The 7541-nt window shown below is 38.6% G+C and overlaps 1 protein-coding gene and 2 long non-coding RNA genes across 4 annotated transcripts in view; 1 reads left to right on the top strand and 2 right to left on the bottom strand.

Annotated features, from left to right (window-relative positions):
- Positions 1 to 2197: 2197 nt before the first annotated feature.
- Positions 2198 to 2416, bottom strand: LOC138969053 (uncharacterized). The gene is made up of 2 exons (XR_011456362.1): positions 2286 to 2416; positions 2198 to 2235 (listed from the first exon to the last, which is right to left on the bottom strand). It is a non-coding gene; the product is annotated as an uncharacterized lncRNA (long non-coding RNA).
- Positions 2417 to 3065: 649 nt separating this feature from the next.
- On the top strand, positions 3066 to 7142 carry LOC138969052 (uncharacterized). Its single transcript, XR_011456360.1, has 2 exons — positions 3066 to 4700; positions 6631 to 7142. It is a non-coding gene; the product is annotated as an uncharacterized lncRNA (long non-coding RNA).
- Positions 5241 to 7541, bottom strand: part of LOC138969050 (uncharacterized) — a 14742-nt gene continuing 12441 nt past the window's right edge. For both annotated transcript variants that reach the window (XR_011456359.1, XM_070341746.1), the window contains one exon: positions 5241 to 7541. This exon is cut by the window's right edge. The gene's annotated coding sequence lies outside the window, so the exon portion shown is untranslated.

Below are 7541 nucleotides of genomic sequence, written 5' to 3'. Positions count from 1 at the left end.
AACATCTTGGTAAACCCTCGGGGTTTTTTGAAATAAATATTGACTTGACTTGACTTGGTTACTGTACTGATGTGTGAAAACGACTTGATTAGACTAACGTGATACAAATATGTTTTATGTGACAGAATTGAAACAAGAAACAGATCTCGGAGTAGCAGTATAAGATGTGTGAAAAAGGTCTTTGTGCGACCAAAAATGAAGAATTCTTGCCAGTAGAAAACACGTCAGTACCAGTGAAAATGTCTGCAGTTTCCTTTCACTTTTGTGCTGACGCTTGTGTGCCAATATATATTTTGTCTAAATATGTGATATGTGATGAGATTTTGTTGTGATGAATATGAAGCATGCGCGTGATTTTACAGCAGTAAAATAGATGTTCTATGATGTTGCAATTCGAAGAGGATACTTTTGTTTATATATAAACTTTCTTTTCGCAAGGACTGATATGTATAAAATCGGTGCGTTTGTTTCTAAAAGTCTTTTAGGTTTGTTTGAAGAGCTTTTAAATGAGTGTTCGATGTTGTTGTGCTGACGATAACTGACCAAGTTAAATGGAAACGTTTAATGGTCTTTGTGTGTCTTTTACCCCAAGCATCGAGATGAACCTGTTTATAATATTCATATTTTACGTTTCTACGTTTTGCAATTGCATAGTTTTCTACTAGGCATGCCGTGCTTATTTACAGAGGTTAGATGAACTCTTCATACTTGTACACTTCATTACTTAGCACCAGTCCAAGTTTAAATGCAGTAGGTATAGCCACCTTAGTAGGCTATGTTAACCGCGTTGCAAGACGTGCAGGCATGGGAATTGTCCGCGGAAAGGCAAATTTCCGCCGAATTTATTTTTTGGTCTGCCGAAAAAGCAAAAGTGTCCGCCGAAAAAAACAATGGGAAAGGCCAAAATGGTTCTGAAAACTGAATTAAATGGCAAACTTGGAGCTCAGATGACACCAAATTGCACAATTCGGGTTCTTCGGAGAAAAAAAAATGTCCGGGGGAGGGCATGCCCCCGGCGGACCCCCCAAAGAAGGCTAGGCGCTTGCACATTTTCAGCCTTTTGTACTTTTTTCAATTTCCATGCCTGGTATGCTTGTAGTTGTTATTATTTAGATCAGAGGGTAAGAGGAAATGTGCACTGTGCAGTAACAAAACACACACAAAAAACGGACTAGAATCAGTACACTAGAGATGATACAGAATCTTTTACTTTTTGTTTCCCTCTGTGTTTGTTTGTTTGTTAGTCCCGAAGAAGTCTCCATAGGCGAAACTTTCATTTAGTTTTGTATGTGCTGTCCTTGTTTTGTTGAGTACAGAATTCTTTTCTTTTTATATTTAGTCAAGTTTTGACTAAATATTTTAACATCGAGGGGGAATCGAAACGAGGGTCGTGGTGTATGTGCGTGCGTGTGTGCGTGCGTGCGTGTGTGTGTGTGTGTGTGTGTATGTGTGTAGAGCGATTCAGACTAAACTACTGGACCGATCTTTATGAAATTTGACATGAGAGTTCCTGGGTATGAAATCCCCGAATGTTTTTTTCATTTTTTTGATAAATGTCTTTGATGACGTCATATCCGGCTTTTCGTGAAAGTTGAGGCGGCACTGTCACGCCCTCATTTTTCAACCAAATTGGTTCAAATTTTGGTCAAGTAATCTTCGACAAAGCCCGGGGTTCGGTATTGCATTTCAGCTTGGTGGCTTAAAAATTAATTAATGACTTTGGTCATTAAAAATCGGAAAATTGTAAAAAAAAATAAAAAATTATAAAACGATCCAAATTTACGTTTATCTTATTCTCCATCATTTGCTGATTCCAAAAACATATAAATATGTTATATTCGGATTAAAAACAAGCTCTGAAAATTAAATATATAAAAATTATTATCAAAATTAAATTGTCCAAATCAATTTAAAAACACTTTCATCTTATTCCTTGTCGGTTCCTGATTCCAAAAACATATAGATATGATATGTTTGGATTAAAAACACGCTCAGAAAGTTAAAACAAAGAGAGGTACAGAAAAGCGTGCTATCCTTCTTAGCGCAACTACTACCCCGCTCTTCTTGCCAATTTCACTGCCTTTGCCATGAGCGGTGGCCTGACGATGCTACGAGTAAAATGGCATTGCGTTCATGAGTTTCATTCTGTGAGTTCGACAGCTACTTGACTAAATATTGTATTTTCGCCTTACGCGACTTGTTTTAACTTGGTACAGAACCGCTTGACTGAATCGCCTTTGAAAACGACGTTAAACACCAAATAAAGAAAAGAAAGACTGAATCGCCATTAGTTTTGCAATGCATGATTTCTGTACTTTACATGAGCCTTAACTGGTGCCGCAGCATTTGCTTGTTATGTGTTATTTTTGTGTTAGTTACATGGACTTTTTACGCTTTAAAAAAAGGAGATTAAAACGATTATATACACAAACAAGTCGCGTGAGGCGAAATTACTACATTTAGTCAAGCTGTGGAACTCACAGAATGAAACTAAACGCACTGCATTTTTTCACAATGACCGTAGTCCGCCGCTAGTGCAAAAGGCAGTGAAAGTGACGAGCCTGTTTAGCGCGGTAGCGGTTGCGCTGTGTTGCATAGCACGCTTTACTGTACCTCTCTTCGTTTTAACTTTCTGAGCGTGGTTTTAATCCAAACATATCATATCTATATGTTTTTGGAATCAGGAACCGACAAGGAATAAGATGAAATTGTTTTTACGTTTCGGAAATTTAATTTTAATCATAATTTTTATATTTTTAATTTTCAGAGCTTGTTTTTAATCCGAATATAACATATTTATATGTTTTTGGAATCAGAACATGATAAAGAATATGATGAACTGCCAGTAAATATCTGTCAGTCCAACTTTGTCGAGCTCTCGTTTCAGCCATCTCACACTCTTTCTCGCTTTCCCTCTCTTTCCCTCCTTTATTTATTTATTTATTTATTTATTGAGTAAGGAGATTTCTATAGCGCATAACTAAAAGCACTATTTTACTATAATTACTTCATACTTCCATCCCTCCCCCCTCCCTTCCTCTCTCTCTCTCTCACTCTCTCTCTCTCTCACTCTCTCTCTCTCTCACTCTCTCTCTCTCACTCTCTCTATCACTCTAGATCTCTCTATCACTCTCTCTCTCTCTATCTCTCTCTCTCTCTATCACTCTCTCTCTCTATCACTCTCTCTCTCTCTATCTCTCTCTATCACTCTCTCTCTCTTTAAAAAAAACCCAACCCGTTCACTCCTCTGCATTTCACTCCTCAAACATTTTCTTTCATTGTTAATGTAAATGTGCACAGTAGCTCACGGTACGACAACCCGTTGAAATGCCAAATTATGCTGCGGAAGGGATGCGAGCAAACCACACGCGGCTACCAGGACGGGCATTTCTTAATCAAATATAAACTCTAAACTGAGTGCCTCCCCTCCCCTCCCCTCCCGAGTACTGCTATTCGAACTTTCGTAGTCGCCTGATAAGGTCAAATTATTGATGAAAAATGATAGCTTCACCTTAATATGTCGCTTAAAAAAATCTTGTTTCATCGCAAAATTCTTGGTATTTGCTTCATCGAAAAATCCTTGTTTCACATTGCAAGGGACGTTAGTACTCGGTGCACTGACTTTTGGATAAATAAAGTATTTGCATATATATATATATATAAAACCCATAACATTTTAAGACGAAATTTGCTTCACTTGCAAGAAACTGACATGCTTTTCTCTCTGTTCATAAGTGCGCCTCTTGAAGTTGGCGAAAAAACACTCAGTCTGCACAGTTTATCTTGGGAGAATCTCTCCTCTGCATCCCAAATTCTTGCACCTTTCCTTTGCATTTTTCGTGTAAATTTGTACAGCATCTCTCGGCGTGCCAACCGACTGTTTACATTATGTTGCGGAAAGGATGTGAGCAAACCTACTCGATGCTGATCTTTTCGTTTCGTCACGTACCGTCAAAACGCGAGATGGTTACACTTACAGGCATGAGCTTTGAGTTTCCGGGCCCTGTGACGGGCAACTCAGTAGTCTCCCTTGTCACGACTGCCAAGCTGGAGTGTGGGACTTACGTTGACATTTCCCAAAGAAGGGGGGGTTAAAGGACCAGACCACGCTGTTTTAAAGGTTATTAGAATCACTAACCGATGACTGAAGGTTAGAGAAACGCACCTAAAGATTCCAAAAATGTAAAGAAATTCACCGATTCGTAGCTTAATCATTGTGATTTAATTAAAAACGTTCCGCCAAATTCGTCTGCTAAACGAGACTTCGAAATGGCCGCCAGTAGACGAGAACCGGCTGTGACGTCACTTTGTGTTTGGAAACCGAAAGTTACAGCTTACGCTCAAGTGGGCGTTTGCCTAAATCGAGCATCAACAGCACGCCGAAGGAATGCGCACGGCTGCTGATAGCTATGAAGTATAGAAAAAAGGTTCAGGCATCAGTTGTCACCTTTTTCCGATGGGCTTACAACTTCTGCAGCAAGACTGATTAACTGGAAACGGCCAACACGATGTGCTGTGTTTCGCGACACTTTCTTCCAATGCGAACGCAGTTAAGCCGGCAAGAAAACCTGGCACACACAAAACAGCTGTTGCCTAACGCAGTTCCAGTTCCGACAATTGTTGACCACTCACAGGAGGTCAGAAACCGGATACCAATGTCATCAGAACGATCTGCTTTCACTAAACGCAGACGAAAGGAAGTGAGTACATGTATACTGAATGTGTTCTGTAAGGGATAGGGGTTCAGTGTCACTGGGCGTTTTTGTCAGACTGACAGTATTTGTAGTGGAATGGCATCTGTTCCTAATTTTAAGCACATGTGTTAAGATTACAGATTAAAACATATATCTGTTACTACATGCCCGTCCCCATGCACCCACCTTAAAGTTCCCTCTCTCTCTCCCTCTTTTACACTCACCTGGGTAATCGATGAGTCTCAGGTTTAATCAGTGTCCGTCCATATACACATAGACATTCACACAAACACACACACGTTGTTATAGTTGTTATCTTTTAATTCAGTGTTGTATTAAATGGATAAAGAAATCGTTAATACAGCAAGCTTGCATGAATAATTTGCTGTTGTCCTTTTTTTCAGATCAGGTTCTGTAATACAGTAATTATAATTAATACAAGTACAAATTCATGTTTGCAGTCATACTCATAGTGTGTGAGTGTGTGTGTGTGTGTGTGTGTGTGTGTGTGTGTGTGTGTGTGTGAAAAGCACTTTGATACTTAAAACATCTGTGTTATTTGATTTTATTACAAAACTGCAGTCAGAATATTAAGCAGACCTATTCCAACAATACATTTTGATCAGCAGTAAATGTAATGTCAAATTATGAACAACAATCATGTGAGCAGATATATCTAACAGAAACAAATAGTCTAGCAAAATAATACAACCAAACTGTACATGTATGGACATCATCATCCACATAAAAAAAATTGATTGTAGGAAGAGCACTCTGTGTTATTACCACTGCTTGAGTCAAACTGCCAGTTCAACTTTATCTCTGTGGGTTGTTTTTTTCTCTCAGAGTAACATGGGAAAAAAACCTTTAAAAAACTTGCATGCTACAGAGCTGGATTGTTTCTAGTGATCATGCAGCATGATTTATCCGCATAGAAAACTACTGAAACACCTAAACAGAAATAACAATGTCTACAGAAAAAATCCACTGTTTGATTGCTGTCTGTAGTACTCCTCTTGCTAACAGTGGCATTAAAATAATTAAAACAGCTATGCTCTCTTGGGGGGGGGGGGGGGGGGGGGGGGGAAGTACTCTGAGTACTTTTTGTGTCTACATAGGCAAAACAAAACTATGCAATGTTTCAGATTTCCTGACCCACCCTATGTTTTTCCTCCTTATCCTGGACTATTTTGGACTCTTACAAAAATGTACTTCAAAAATGACAAATCTTAATTTTGCAGGCTTACAAGGAAATTGACTCTTCTCTTACAACCAGAATACACCATGATTTCAAGCAAATAAAAAACTACATGCACCTGAGAAAAAAACCACTTTAATTCAAGAAGTTAGACCTCCTAACCCCAGCTTTTCAATTCAATTCAATACGTTGTTGATGTTGATTATGGAGCTTAACGTCCTCCCAGGTAACTAGGGACCTATATTGGGACATGATTTTTTATACAATGTTAAAAGTGTAGGGTGTAATGGGGGGGAGGGGGACTGCAGGGTGACGGGGTGTAGTCGCTAATAAATTTAAAGGTGCGTTTATTATCTAATATACCAGACATTTTGTTTTGGCTGGTGTACAGAATAACATCACATAAAATCGCACTCGCAAAACATACAAAACACATAAAATGTACACATCAGTACACACATAACCCAAACCACGCATATCCATACCAGCACCATCACACACATATCCACATACATACTCTAGTTTGTACATTATAAAAATAAATACATTATGATTAATATCATTACTAGTCAACTTAAATTCAGGCTCAAAATAGGTCTTAAGATGGATGTTATTTAGTGTAATGAAGAGATTATAAAAACCAAAAAAAGCTATGAGAAAGAAAGTATGAAAGAATTATGCCCATTCTCCAGTGAAAGTTCTGCTGATTGTGGTAACTTTTTTTTCTGTCTAAAACAGGCATCAGGTTAACTGAAGGAGCTGTTTGAGGGGGTGGTGATCCTAACACTGGTCTATGGCAACACTGGCCTATGGCAGCTACAACAAAGCTCTGCATACACAGCAAGACTACAATGCAACAGTGCCCAGACTTTGACTGCTACAGCTAGACCAGTTGACAAAGCTCAAGTTGTCACCAAGCAGGACGCCCCAACTGGTGACCAACTATATAGACTGAGGCTGCCTATCTCCAAATCTGCCAAAGCAAGAATTGTTATGCAAGCTCCACATTTCTGTTTGCAGTTTAAGCCGACCTTAAGTATGCAATGGTTATGCACATCCCCCCCCACACACACACACACACCCCGCAGTTGAGAGTTGTAATGTACCTTTTATTTATCTTACATATATTTGAAGCCTGTGTAGCTCTGTGACAGAAACAGGTCTCTGATGGCAGTGACCAGACAGGCAGGAAGAACTTTCCTGTTCTTTCGGAAAGTCAGTGAGTGTGCAACTTGTCGGTATGTTCTGAACACATCAAAACATGTTCTTTAATTTAAGCTACATAATATCATGTGGATGCACTGATTGGGTGTAAATAATAACAGCAATTGGTACAGTCAATTCACTAAATGTGCAACAGAACCCTAATCATCAGACATTTTACAACAGCAAACTTTAACAGTCCTTTTACTTTCCTGAATGTCATTATTATTTATTAAAACATGCATCTAGAGCAACATACATATAAATCTTCTTTTATTAAAGTTCATCTGAAATTCAGGCTGCTTTCCCATGCAAAGTACAAATGCAAGTGTCCATAAACCAGGGTTTAATACATGTAGTATGTGAGTGAGTTCTGATGAAAAAGTGATTGTGTTGTAATATTGGTTATTACTGAGTGTTGATGTTACAATGATTACATTATAAAA

Source organism: Littorina saxatilis, linkage group LG6 (assembly GCF_037325665.1).
Source record: "Littorina saxatilis isolate snail1 linkage group LG6, US_GU_Lsax_2.0, whole genome shotgun sequence".
In the NCBI taxonomy this organism is placed as follows: domain Eukaryota; kingdom Metazoa; phylum Mollusca; class Gastropoda; order Littorinimorpha; family Littorinidae; genus Littorina; species Littorina saxatilis.
The sequence above is the reverse complement of the archived record's forward strand: the minus strand, read 5'-3'. Positions and strand labels throughout refer to the sequence as shown.